Below are 14,871 nucleotides of genomic sequence, written 5' to 3'. Positions count from 1 at the left end.
ACATCTTAAATAGAAGAACGTTTATTAACAGTGAAAAATTGTTTAATACAATAATACAATAAAATGTTTAAGTTTATTAATAAAATTTTCAAATATTGTTACAAATATGTAAAACTAAGATATTCGGCTCAGTTGCCTAATTCCGGAGGTATTGGTCATTTAAGAACTGACAATTCTTGTTCCTTTAATCCTTTAATCACTCATCAGGTGTTCTAGAGTCTTTAACGTACAGTAAACGTCTTTTCAGTTGGCTGATTAAATTTCGAAAAGATTGAAACAATGACTTGAAACCTTATACAAATTCAAATTACAAGAATTCAATTGGATAATTTACTGCTTCATCTTGACCTATAACAGTATATATTGATTTGTAAGTACGCTCATAGTAATAAAATTGACGTCCACATTTTTGGCAGCTAATATTGCACGTTCCTTTAACCACTGATGACTTTTGTACATTGGTTTGACATCTGGAAATACATTGTACTAAATCTTCCTGATTCATTGTGCCCATGAAATAATTTACAATTCAACATTTTCTTTTCTATTGCCTTTGTTAGTTTCATAACGTTGATTTACTTGATTATTTGGATTTCCAATGAAATTTGCAAAATTTATTGTAAGCATACGAAAATGATAACAAGAGCTTGCTGTAAGGTAGATTTGTCCATGTATCTCGAAAGTTGTCGAATAATTGTTACTTACTATAACAATATATGATAAATTTATGCATAAAAATATACCATAAACTTATTTTACCAAATGAAGTCATGTCGTATGCTATTCGAACAATGCTTCGTTTGTGCTGTAGTACCTGCGATTGTTCAATGGCTCATGTGATGCATTCAAAGCTTGCAATTTAACTATATTGACTCATTCCAGATGTTTTCTTCTTGAATTCTAATGAGTTGCAATGTGTGCACGCTTTAATCATACTTTAATGCTCTCAACTGAATGCAAGCAATATTTCTGAATTGATCTGAAATGTATTGCAATCAATTGAACCAATTGATTTAATCGATTCATTTTCATGCGTGACTATTATTTTATTATATTTTTACTAGGGCTTGCAGCAGTAGAGGTCATATCAACCATAGGAGTGTCGTTTTTGAAAGAAAGCCCATTTGTGCCCGAATGCAGGGCCGCTGGATCCGAACCTGGGACCTTTACCTTACAGGCATTGCCTTAACTGTTGCGACCATCTACGATCCCACGTAGTCGATTATTATATTCAATCACAATAAGACAAGCTCGTCTTAATTATCTATAATTTTTATTCGTCTTACTTTATTTCGTGCTTCCTGTGACAGATAAAATCTATTTCGTTTGTTTTGTTGTGCTATTCCTTCTTCTGTGTATATTGCCGTTCTTCCCGTTTTCTCTTGCTGCTTTTGGGCGACGATCAATATTCCATCATTTTGGTGGCATTGTAAACGACACAATGCAATTCTAATAGCAGTTTCTACAACAGCAGAGGCAAAAAGTCAGAACGTAAAATCGACACAATTACCATTTAACCAGTAAAATTATAAGGTTATATGGACCTAGAATGAAAGAAGGAACAAGGCAGGAGTGTTCGGCCCTGGAAACAAATACTCGAAACCCAAAGTACACCAGTACCTTCCACGTTGAATTCATGCAATTGGGAGATCACCTTGAATAAAGGGTACAAAAGCAAAACCATAGTTTTTATGTCACCACTGCACCAGGAGGACACATGCCTTCAGAAACCAGCCACTGCTGCCAATCAGAGTGAGGGATTAAGAGGCAAGGAGGATCGAGGACGTATCTATTAACACGACGTGGCGGGTTCTCGGAATGGGAGGTCTCGAGCAGTAGGGTTAGGATGAATCGAGAGGTTGACGTGAAACTATTGAAATCAGGTACTGATTTGTTCGTTGGCAAAAGGAATGTTGAGGTCGATGTAGGTGCCGAGGTTAGTGATGTAGTAAGGGCCTTTGAGGATTTGGTTGAGGTCTTTTGATTGGAAGAATTGGATACACTGGATGTTGAATGGCTTGGCAGAACATCATAGTTCCATTGCGTATGTACAAAGTGGTCGTAGTAAAGCCTTGCATAAGGTTAGTTTAGTGTTGACAGTCAACACTGATTTTAGTCTTAGACGTCTTCTTAGTTGCCCAAGCCTTGGTTTGTCTATTAAGTCTTGGGTGGGGGATTCCACGCCAGTCTACTGTCTAGGTAGAGTTCTATTATTTAACTTGAATGTAAGTCGATATCTGTTTAATTCAGACTTGCCCTCCATATTTGCACCTACCTTCGATATGATCAAGGTGTTCTCGGATTAAATTGGAGGAAAAATTGGCGGTATCGTTCGCGTTAGTGATGATGATATTGGGGTATGCGGGTTGGTCAGCAGCGAACTCGTTGTCACACCTACGCTGAAGTAGCGGTCTTTTAGGTAGGATTTCAGGATAAGATGAAAAGCAGTGGGCACGAAACGTTTAAGTTAACCATGCCTCATAACGCACCCAAGCAATACCCTTTATTCTCTAGAGCATCGGGGATAATGACCAATGGGAAACCTTGTTGGATCATAGATTGATGTGGACGGAAGCCGAATTGGTTAGAGGAAATTGTCTTCTGAGTTTCTAGAATGGGGATTAATCGCTTTAAAAAGAACTTTAGAGGATTTGGGACTTTGGAGGAAGAATGCTGATGCGTATGTAGGAGCTGTAGTAAGTATTAAATATAATATTTTCTGCGTTGGATCAAAGTAAACATTCTGCCGTGTCTCGGTATTCTAAGCAAATTTACAAACCATTCTATAAATTTCATCGAACAATATGCTTGCAGAAGCTTTGTAAAGATTAAAGATTCAGCATTTCAGCTTTACAACAGAGGGTTCAATTCTATTCTCTCAATTGAAAATAAATGGCACACTTGAAAAATGTATTAGTTTATTAGAAGATAAATTGTCACATAGTGGATAGACTTTACAATAAATTAAGTTTTATTCTTTTACGGACTTTAAGAGATATTGCATATGATTCTGATTGATTATTGCTCCTCCCGAAGAAAGTAAGTTAGTATAAACCTGTGATAACAAGTTGAGTAGAACATGTAGTTCAATCTTTAAAGCGGAAAGGTCTGAAAAAAGTAGCGAATCGTTGGAAAAGCGTTCACGTTTGTTCAATACAAATGCGAAAAGATCTCTTCCTTGAGGGTAAATTGTACTCCAGTTCGTTCCCGTGTAAACAAGAATGTGATGGATTATCCTGTCAAAAGATGTTAAACCAGTTCCGTGACGGACTATTCCATTACAGTACATTCATTCTATTCCCACTTTCAAGGGAATCGGCTTGTTTTCTAGTTAATAATCGGTGTTCTTCACAAATGAACAACGGTGCATAAACGGATGATGCGACCGAAACGATTAACATGAATTGAACAATGGATGCTGAACTAGTGATATAAGACCTTTCTGAGAACTTAATGGTTGCTCAGAAGGTCAACTTCTGCTACCATGAGCTTTTAAGGTTTTATTTTGTTTTTGAGTTTATGCGTTGATATAACCGATTAGTACCATTATTGTGAAATGTATAAGTACAAGAGCCCGGTGGGCGTATGGGACGACCACACCTGGACATTCGTCGTACCCTGACAAGGCTTGAATGACAAGTGGGCAAATCGTCACCCCCTTTTTATTCCTTCGTTCCATTGGACCCCGTGTCGGAATAAAGGAAGGATCCCTCTTTCGACTCGGAGCAGCTGCAAGAAAGTTTGATTGATCCTTGAGCCAGGCACGCAAACCATTGGCAAGTTGTTCTTGTTCGTTCTTGGGATGACACCATCCCTTCATCCGTCATTTTCACACCAGAAGATCACGGACAGCTAGAGTAACAATTATTCAAAGTTTTTACTTTTCAACGCTTTTAGCATACGAAAATATCTGCTTCTTTCTGCATCCGGTTAAACAGGAAAGATATGTTTTGTAATTAATGAAATTTTTATATTAACGATTTTGATTCGCAGAAAGAGGTTTTCTTTTCTAAAGGAAAAACATTTCAAAAGTAAAAGTAAAGTAAAATATCAGAGGTTGGGAGGATTAAAAGTATCCTGCATAACTGTTGTCTCAGCTCATGTCAGGATTGATGATGGAACATGGATAGTTTCTGATAAAGAAAAGTCCAAAACATTTGCGAAACATCTCTCCGAGGTATTCAAACCTCATTACTTAATTTATATTGTAAACGATAAGTTTATGTAAGATTCACTTACATCACCTATACGTCGAAATCTACTACCATAACCCCTAACTCACCAATCACTTTACAAATGAAATTTTTACCTCTGATTATTTAATCATTAACATTATTGGCAGAGTTGGAAATAGGAAATTTTGGTTTCCAAAAGGGTATAAACGTTCACTATAGATCAGATTCATAAGAAATTTTTCATTTAGAAAAAATTGTATAATTAATTGAGAAAATTCAGAAGTGTTATGAATTTATAAATGGAACACAAAAATAACAAAACGTAAAACAATTCAGCCCAAAGATAGTTTTAATTTTTGTCATAAAGATTCTTTTTTAATGACTTTAAAGAATGCTTATTAAAGATGCTTTATACATAAACGAACTTACTTTATAAGTTAAATATACTTTACTGGGAGTAAATTTTCGTTCTTTTAACTCTTTACATATGTATACGCAATTGATACCTGAGATAACAACACGAGTTTAGCAAAGCAAAACAAGGCTAAAAACTAGAGAGTCTGTCAGAAAGATAACTGAAAGAAAAAAATAAATAAAAACTTCTGAATTTTAATGAGAGACGGCGGTTAACACTTAATGTTTAATTATAAAAACTGCTATACACTACACACTACACAGAGGGGGTTAATATTTAAAATTTTGTGTTTTGTCCCTAAACCTTAATTTTTTTAAATTCACTAGTTTTCGTGGTCCGCTTGACCAATGAATATCTTTCAATTAATGAATGTTTTTATTTGAGATAAAAAAGTCAGTGTCACGAGCGGGATTCGAACCCACGACCTTCGGCTAGGTACGCCGCTGCTCTACCACTTGAGCTATCGTGACTTCGATCCACTGGGGCACTAACTTCCCATCTCAACCCCACCCTTAATTTGTTGTTTTTGGTAGGTTGTAGATTGAAAATTAAGGAATACGCATTTTTGAAATAGAAAATTTTGTTTAATTAAAACGGCCCTTAGTGGCATTCAGGCTATAACACACAGTATTTAAAAATTAATGTAAAACCCGCGATTTTTTGTTTAAAGATAAGCTTTCCAATGATGTATGAATATAGCCAAAGTTTGTTAAGCATTACAGGATATGTGTAGAGATTAGTGACCGTTAATAGATAGTTATTCAGATATCGTGAGATGCGGTCGGGTGTGATGTAGTGTGATTACAGGATATACTTTTTATAATGGTCCAGGTTTATCTCAACTTAAAACCTTAATTAATTGAATTTTCATAAAGGATTATTAACTCATAGAATTAAAAATTAAATTCTGTGAGTAGATAAATCCTTTCAAAATTGAATCGACATACTCAATTAACCTCAGTTATGCCCACTTCCCGGAAATAGTTCAAAATTTGAAAATTCTAGCTTCAACATCTATTAATATTTTATTCCAATGGTGAATTTCTAAGGGAAAGTGTTTACCTTTTAGTCAGTTTAAGCAGATTTATCATAAGTGAAAGTCTTGGTGTGTTTATTATTTATCATTACCTGTTCTGCTAGTACGACGTCCGTGTCAAATTTTCTATTTTCAAAGTAGGTAAAAAGTGTAAGTTTAAAAGTTGCTTTTCACGCGCAATTGACACAAATCGGCTACAATCGAAAGCTGTTATGGCAATCAGCTTCCGAGATAATTCACGTGTCAAGATAATGAAATGAGTAAAACCAGCCACGAATATAATTTCGCTTAATGCATGTTACAGGCAACTAAAATGTCATGCTTCTGATTATTAGCGTTTTAATCCCTCGGGAATCGTGACCGGGAAATAACCTCCATTGCATAATTTTGAAAAGAAAGAGAGAGAGAGTGAGAGAGTGAGAATGAGAGGAGAGAGAAAGAGAGAGAGAGAGAGAGAGAGAGAGAGAGAGAGAGAGAGAGAGAGAGAGAGAGANATAAGACTATGGACCACCTCAGCTAGACTGTCTAGAAAAGAAGAATGTGTACTTGCGAGACTCAGGATAGGGCATACACGAATAACACACGGGTATTTAATGGCACGCGAACCTCCACCTATGTGCGTGACATGTGGAGTTTTAACCACAGTCAAGCACATACTGTTAGAATGTAAGATGTACAGAAGGGCACGCATGAGCAGTGAGTTGCCCGCCTCTCTACCCGAATTGCTAAATGACAGAGAAACAACAGTATCAAGATTATTTACATTTTTAAGGGAAACAGAATTGTTTGGTAAAATCTGATTTGTGAAGTGAAATATAGAGATGGGACCTGTGGCTGGTGGCGGGCGCTCGGGTGTGGTGCCGGTGGCGGTGGTGGCCGGGGGGTGTGTGTGTGTGTGGGGACTTCTGGGCGACAATGCAAGCCCCAATGCAAGAGAATGCTTCCCATATGCCATAAAAAAAAAAAAAAAAAAAAAAAAAAAAAGTGCTTAAACAGATGAAAAGGAGAGCAAGCTATTATAAATGTAATACACTTGAAAGAATGGACTGCATGTAGGAATTTCAAGACAAAACCTGGTGTAATGCTGGATTGAAAATACCCCGGAGGAAGTCGCTGAGAAGAAAAAGAAACATAAGTATGAGGAGGCACCAAAAGTAGCTTGAAAACCTCAAAAACATTGTGTGCCGTAATATGCTGAAGAAATGGACACAGCCAGGAAGAAATGGAAGAAAAAATGAAAAAAATATTCAAATGATGGTGAACTGGTTTGGTTGAAGGATAATTCAATGTAATGAAAACCTTAAATAAAAACAGGTTTTTTTGATATGTTTCTTTAAGGCAGAATACCGATGGAACACCAAACTACTAAGTAAAGAGCTCAAAACAGGTTTAACATAACACCAATAGATGGATTAGGGGATCATCATCACTCCAATATTCACTTGTTAACAAATACGGTCATTCCTAACTTTGCCTTGAAGTGGAACACATATTGCTTTGGCTTGAGTAGTTATCGTATCCTCCAGTGCCACAGAAAAAGATGTTTGGTACCGTCAATGGAAATAAATATCAGACAGTGCATTTCTTAAAACTATGCTTGCATCAAAAATCTCTATCAGGAGGCATCATTTCTCTCACAGTGTGCGAAATAGCTCCATCGTATTTATCAATTTGGACCTAGAGTTCGCAATTTAATTTCTTTGCGGAAAATTTTGAACTACGTGAGCAAAATCAGTTCTTAATGCCTGTATCTCTGCCAGATCTACTGGCGATAATACAGTACTGCATTTTTTTCATATTCATATTTGAAGAGAAACAGGCCATTATGATATTGCAGGAATTCTTATTGAGGTTTGTTATGAACTGTACGTTAGGTCGTTCCCGACATATTATGATTGGACCAAAAAAAGAGGATACACAATCAAAATGAAAGGAATCAAGCTATAAAGCGATAATGGCATTTATGATCATAATTAATCGCGGATTTGGATACATTGAACCGTCATGGCTCAACCATGAAAAAGAGTGCATTTTATCTCCCAAGTTCTTGAAATCAAAATGTGTAGTCCAATCTTCCTGAACTAGTTTCTTTACTGTATCGTATTCTGTGGTTGTTCATCAATCCGACGGAGATTTGTGATGCCTTGCTTATTCGACGGAATACAAAGACAAAGAATGTTGAAGTTGGAAAGTTGGTGCTTCGAGGTTGGACAGAGAGCTTAAAGGTGATCTCAATAAAGATCGAAACGTTGGCACGATAAAGGAAATGTTTTTCTAAAACCTACGTCACACCAGACCTCATCTCACGATCTACAAATAATCGTAGGACAGAGTCGTGATTTGACAGGACAGAGGACAGGGTGACTGGCTATAAGTGTCGAAAATTTCTGGTGTTTCTCTCACCATATGCAACAAAAAACTTCCTATAAACCCCTGTCCAAATCCCAACGGTAAAGAAGTAATGTCAGGTTGTGGTTGTTTTTTAATTTTTCGACTTAGGACCACAAAATTTTGCATTTTGCAAGAACTGAGCCGAAACTCAAGAGCCAGACGGATTTCCTGGAAAAATTAAACATGCCCCCATTTATCGACACCAGTTTTTTCAACAAAATGCAAAATTTTTGGGCCTTCCAGAAGCGCAATCCAAAAAGATGGGTATACCGCTGGAAGGTAATTGAATGGAGAACTTATGAGGGAATTTGCGAAGCCCCAGAAGTTTGTAGTTATTAACAGTTACCGATCCAACATTTTAAAAAAAATTCCAAAGTTCAACATTTTTTATTTTTATTTTTCGTGCAGAATTTTTTTCATCAATTCTGCAATGTAAATAAGTTGCCTTACAGCAAATTTAACTTCTTTCCGGCCGCACAAACCACTATTGATCGTACACTGGAGTTTACTCGTTGCTGACATCTCTCTTAGTAAGTTTTTACTCCAAGAGATATTTTATAAACTATAAACAAAGAGGTAAAATGAAAATGAACTATTATTTCGCCCTTTTTTGACAAATCAGAATTCAAAATCGTTAAACTGTTAGCTAAATTGAAATAAAGGAACTCATCGACTTTATTATCACATAATCGTTGTTATCGCATATTCTTTCAGAAATTGCGCCATTCTTTCGTTTGATACTTAGAATTGGGACAGCAGAGAACAAGATTTAATGAAAGATGGATTATGGTGACACTTGTAGAGTTCGCAAATTGATGACGATCGGGCGATGGGTTAAAGATCGAGGCTGTCCTATCGCGTTCTTCCTCAGAATTGACAACCGCGACGGTTTAATTTACTCCAAATGGATATTGCCATCGCACGACTTACACGCGATAACGCGCTCCCCCCGAGAAACGAAACGCATGAAACTTCATCAACACTTCTCCTTCCATTCGCTTAATGCAATTTTGATGCGATGTGAGAAGACGTCTGTTGTCGTTGGCCTACTCCTTGAAGAAATTATTTGAAACCGTTGAGATTTCTATCTTTGTTGTTATGAGGGACAAAATAGGTTTTTACTTCAAAATTATACACCAGTATTCTGCTATTTTTTCTAAGCTGTGGAATTTAAAACGAAAACCAATCCCACATATAACTAATACTTCTTACTCTTGGATATTTCGAATTGACTGGTGGGGAAAATGCTGAAAGGACAACCGTTTTATCGACAATGGTGACCGCATCGATCAACGCCTGCCATGAAATTCAAAGTAAAGTGATCTTTCCTGGCCAGCGGGAGGCGAAACCCTGTTTAACTGGATTTATACACTGGCTTTTGTCAACTAATGACCGACTGGGCCAAGGACCCACACCTGGACTTTCTGGGTGGCTGCCGGAACAATGGTTCGGCCGAACTTTCGACGTATAACCAACCAACCTCCGGACGGAAACGATGGTGGAGCAAATCTATTGTGGCCGCGACCATTGGGATAAAATAAATTTCAATTTCACGCTTTAAAACTCGCTCTAGATTTAAAAATGGTTTGGTTTTGTCACTGGGAGAGAAAAGAGACACCCTGGGTTACCACAACCATTTCCTTTTATGGGCACTTTTCTTAACTCCTGCGATGGTGAGCAAGGAAATTAAACCACAGTCAGCAATTCTACTAGATGTTTTTTTTAACTTACAGACTATTAATCAATGAGCATCAGCAGCCTGCATGAATCATCCTCAGACACACTGATCAACAATTACAACGAATGACTTATTTTGTGGCATTTCCTTTTGATACATGCGAAATGATGAAATTGCATTCTGATCATTTTCTATAATTATGCCCTGCACATTCTTACTGTTTTGACCTCCATCATCAAGTTGGTGTCCGAGTGGATGGAAGTCACGATACTCAAGTGGTAGAGCAGCGGCGTATTTAGCCGGAGGCCGTGGGTCGAATCCCGCTCGTGATACTGACTTTTTTATCTCAATCAATAAAGTTTAATATCAACATAAAGTTTAATTAATTGAAAGAAGTTATTTGACAAATCGGACCACGAACTCTAATGTATATTTTGGAATATTCAGTATTAATTTTAAGCTTGGCTATGGAATATATAATATTTAGATCTTTAACCAAAAGTCCATTTTCATCCTAGTCCTGTATATATATTTTTTTTAAAAACCATGATGATGACGATGAAAGCAGAGGAAGAATCCGAATTAAACGACTTTTTCTTGACGACGCTCTTACATCCATGCAATCCCCCCGATAAAATAAAGCTTAAAGACGTTGTGTCTTTATACGATTCTGGACTAAGCCCCGAGGTCGTCGAAGAATCAAGATGACCGCAATGATTCGGCGAGGGTCAACAATGGGAGTACTTCTCACCCCTCACTCCCCCAGGTGTGGCCTCGGGGTGGGTGTTCTCCCCTGTCAAAACACCATTGTTCATTCCTGACCACCCCCTCGGCCTGCCACTGCCGTAAATAAGTCCGCATTGTGTGCTTTGCGCTTGATTTAGTGTAGAGGCTCCCGCGTGATTTACCGTCCCCATCTCCACTTGTCTTTGCCTCGCGCCCGGCATAAATTTTTGGCCGATGGAGAGTGGGACGCTTTGTTGTCCGGATACGGATTGAAGCCCGGCTTGACATCCCCGTTGGCAAAGAGGAGATTTACAATGTCGCTTGTTAAAGCATTAAAAATTTGCATAGAAACTCGCCCCCACCTTTAATCTCTTTGTTTTGCCATTTACCCTTACTTTCTCCTCCATCACACAAAAAATAGGGACAGTTCTAATTCGAAACCTAAGCAATAAAAATTTCAAAACGTTGTTGATGGGACTTGCTTGAATTTCGCTTAATGTTTCTTCTCCAAAAAACGGAGAAAGTTAGCCTAAAAAACGTATTACTTTCTTTACAATTCACTTTCTAGGACTGTAAGTTTTAAAGTTTTAGTGAATTTCTCACTGTAATTGTAATAAATGCACCGTAGCTTTGGCGTTTCCGATCAATTTTGTCCTGCCTATCCTCGCTCATATCAAGTTGTTGCCATATTTTTTTTACACCTGTGCTAATATCAGTTTGCATACTACTCCATAAGAGACACAGATATTAATCCTTTTCCAGTCACTCAGGGGGTCGCTACGCATCAATCGCGGATTGTATGGAAGGGTACCGGATGAAAGGTGAAACAATAGAGTTTTTCTGGCAGGATACGCGTTTTTGAAACTTCTTAATCGTTTTGAGCCATTTTAAGGACGGATTCAACGACCTTAAAGATATTAAGGTCATTCGGAATATTAAGATGGATATAGAAACGAGCATTAGTGATGGGTTGACGGATTTTGGATTGTACCGAGGTTGGTACGTTCGGTTAAACACCAAGGAATCAACATGATGACTTTGTTTTGCAAAGAATTTTGATCGTTTACCGTTGACTTTTAAGAAGCATGAAGCATATGTTGAGTTTCCCATTGATTAAGAGGATGATAGAATCAAGGAACGGAGTTTTGTAATCCCTAAGCTGTGCAATCTTCGGGCTTACTGTAATTTTCCTTGTTCCTTAGTTCAGTTTAATCGACTTCAGTTTAATTTTATGAATTATTAGGTTATTGACTGACACTGCTGCAATTCTTTTCCCTGGTCTTCATTATATTCTAGGTTGTAGCTCTTATTCGGTTGCTTCATATTCGGAGAAAACATGGCTGGTTTCTTTCGTCTCATTGCATAATTCACAAATGGGCTCATTACAATTACCTACATTATATGGATGTTTTCTCATATGCCAGAGTTTGGTAAGTCAGTTTTACCAAATATAATGTACGTGTAGGTTCTGGGCTCATGGTCTTGCTGATCTTCCTCTGCCAGTTTGTCCCCCATTTCACTTAATGAACCGTTTTGTGTCCTAACACCTAAGATATAGTTCACATTTTTGTGCGTTTTTTGTCTACAGCTTGAACCACTGCTCAAGAAATGTGAAATGGGTTTGCAGGTTTCTGGGCAAGATGACGGAATATTTATGAGAGGAAAGGCGGGATCATCATTCACATAGGTGGTAAGGATGGTTCAGGTAGTGTAGAAATGTCTGTGGTGTGTGCTGTGTAAGTAGAGGATATTTCTTAAGGTGCGTCCATGAGGTACTCTGCATCTGTACGACAGCAGACTGATAGACGGGACCTACATACATCTTGAAAGTATCTGCCGGTTATGTTTGATTTTAGTAATTGGTAGTAGGTGAAATATAGACACACTTAAGTTTCCGGAACAGTCCTATGTGCCTATAATCGATCGGAAGTTGTTTCACACCTAGGAATACAGCATACTCCTTCGTTCAAGAGCGTGTGTGGAAAGTACGTAAGAGTGGTAGCAGTATACTCCTTGAGAAACATCACCATTAATGGCAAATGTATGAATAAAAAAGCTAAGAAAAAGATTTTTAAAAAAATTTTCTAGTTTCTTTATTAGATACTTTTACATACATTTTGTAAAACGTGAATATAAGGGGAAATGTCTAGGACATTATACATCCTTGTGGCAGAGGGCTTAAGTATATTTACAATATTTGCTGACTTGGCCTAGAGAAATAAGAACAGTGGTGAAAATTATTATAAAAACCATTTGCAGAAAGAATACATTAATAAATAATGAAGTTACAAATAATTATATATATTATGAATTATAAATCATTGACTACATATGTACAATAGATAAGTTTGATAAACAACACATTTACTTTAATAATAACTAATTTCATAAATAAATTAATAAATAAGCAAGTTAATAAATAATTACTAATTATTTTTAATTAAAATCATTGAATAGACTTGTACAATACATAGTCAAACATTTACTAATTTGTTAAAGAAATATATATATATATATATATATAATACAAGTAAAATTAAACAATTTAATAAATAATTTAATAAATAATATCACAGTGAATAAATATTCAAAACAGTCATACTAAAATGCGTTTGATCCTCCTGTTTCCAATTTTTGTTGAGGTTATAGTTTCCTACATTCTTTACTTTCATATTTGTACTCTCAGCGCTACGTTCATAAAAGGAACTAGTTATCCTTTTGATATCATCCTTAATGTATGAGATGTTTAAAATTTCGTGCATAGAGCTCATACGAACCCTTCTTTTGGTGGATGTTATTAACCTTAAAAATTTATTTTGAGTAGTTTGTAGGCACTTTATATTGGTGTTACTTGTGTAGTTCCATACCTGACAGGCGTATAACAGCATTGGTCTAACCATGGTTTTATATATAATGAGTTTATTTTGGGGGCTCATCCCAGATTCTCTGCACATTTAAGGGAACAGAGTCTTGAGCACACTTCCCTTTATCGGCCTTTTTTTACACTTCGATAATTTGAGTATGAGTTAATATGTAAAAGGAGGTTTTACCTTAAATTTTCACGGTTGAACCAAGCTCCATACCATCATATCATTAGAGGTGTGTAGATAGGAGCAATCTACAACTCAATGGCACTGCTGAAAAGGGGAATGACAGCGTCTCAACCCCATCAAGTGATCAGAAATTTGATTGCTGGAATGAAGAATTGGCGAATGTGTCAAAGCAGAGTTTTTCTGGGGTTTTGCCCATGATATGTATTTTTAGACTTCGAATAGGTTGAATTTTGAATACGGCGGGGAAGGCTTAAAATGTAAACTTTAAAGATGCCAATATATTATAACAAATTGTCTTTTATTTATCGTCAGAGGTAAAATCCATAGACATCAACTGATTATCAAGACTGAAAAATTTAGTTCAAAAAGATCAGTCTTATAAAACTAGTGTAACCCCAATAATCAAATTTCAAACTGTATTTGAATTTATAAATAAACCTAAATATAAATTAAATTCACTAATTTCGTGGTCCGCTTGACCAATTAATACATTACAATTAATTAAGGTTTTTAGTTGAGATGAAAAAAAGCCAATGGCACGAGCGGGATTCGAACCCACGATCTTCGGCTAGATACGCCGCTGCTCTACCACTTGAGCTATCGTGTCCTCGATCCACTCTGACACTAACTTCCCATCTCAACCACACCTTATGAGTTTTCCCTCCTTTTTGCCATATTTCAATTCATTCGTGCCATTAGCTTTTTTCATCTCAACTAAAACCTTAATTAATTGTAATGTATTAATTTAGAGAATTTAATGAATTAAAATGAAGTACACTTCACTAATGATCTCCGTGGCCATTTCATCTGTCGTCGAGAATCCAATCCGATTACACGACATTTGAAATATGGCAAAAAGGAGGGAAAACTCATAAGGTGGGGTTGAGATAGGAAGTTCATGTCCGAGTGGATCGAGGTCACGATAGCTCAAATGGTAGAGCAGCCGCGTATCAAGCCGAAGCTCGTGGGTTCGAATCCCGCTCGTGCCATTAGCTTTTTTTCATCTCAACTAAAAACCTTAATTAATTATAAATATAAATTTCTATTTATTAAAAATACATATACTAAAAACCAGCCATTGCTGTCGTTCTTTTCGTCCACTTATAAATCAGCACTGCCATTATTTGCATAATCACATAACATTACACATACACATCATCATGTAACAGACTACGATTTTCCCAAAAAAGGTTTATTGAGACATATCCACTTTTTTCATTAGCAGTGAAAGTATTCTGCAAGTCTATACGAGTAAACCTGATTTTTCTATGATTAATTGATTAATTATGAATTATTAAAGAAAGTATCAATGTTTTAACCTGGCCGACTAACAGAAGTGGGCGGCTGTCAACAAACAAACACGCGTCATTAACAGAATTAGCCTTATTTCCAATTCA

At 36.7% G+C, this 14,871-nt stretch overlaps 1 non-coding gene across 1 annotated transcript; it reads right to left on the bottom strand.

The window, feature by feature from the left end:
- Window positions 1–4,987: 4,987 nt before the first annotated feature.
- Trnag-acc lies at window positions 4,988–5,060 on the bottom strand. Its single transcript has one exon. It is a non-coding gene; the product is annotated as a tRNA-Gly (tRNA).
- Between the last annotated feature and the right edge of the window lie 9,811 nt (window positions 5,061–14,871).

The sequence above is a fragment of the Cimex lectularius genome, unplaced genomic scaffold, assembly GCF_000648675.2.
Source record: "Cimex lectularius strain Harlan isolate CLEC.00 unplaced genomic scaffold, Clec_2.1 scaffold69, whole genome shotgun sequence".
In the NCBI taxonomy this organism is placed as follows: Eukaryota; Metazoa; Arthropoda; class Insecta; order Hemiptera; family Cimicidae; genus Cimex; species Cimex lectularius.
Note: the sequence above shows the minus strand (reverse complement) of the source record. Positions and strands in the feature narration are given on the sequence as shown.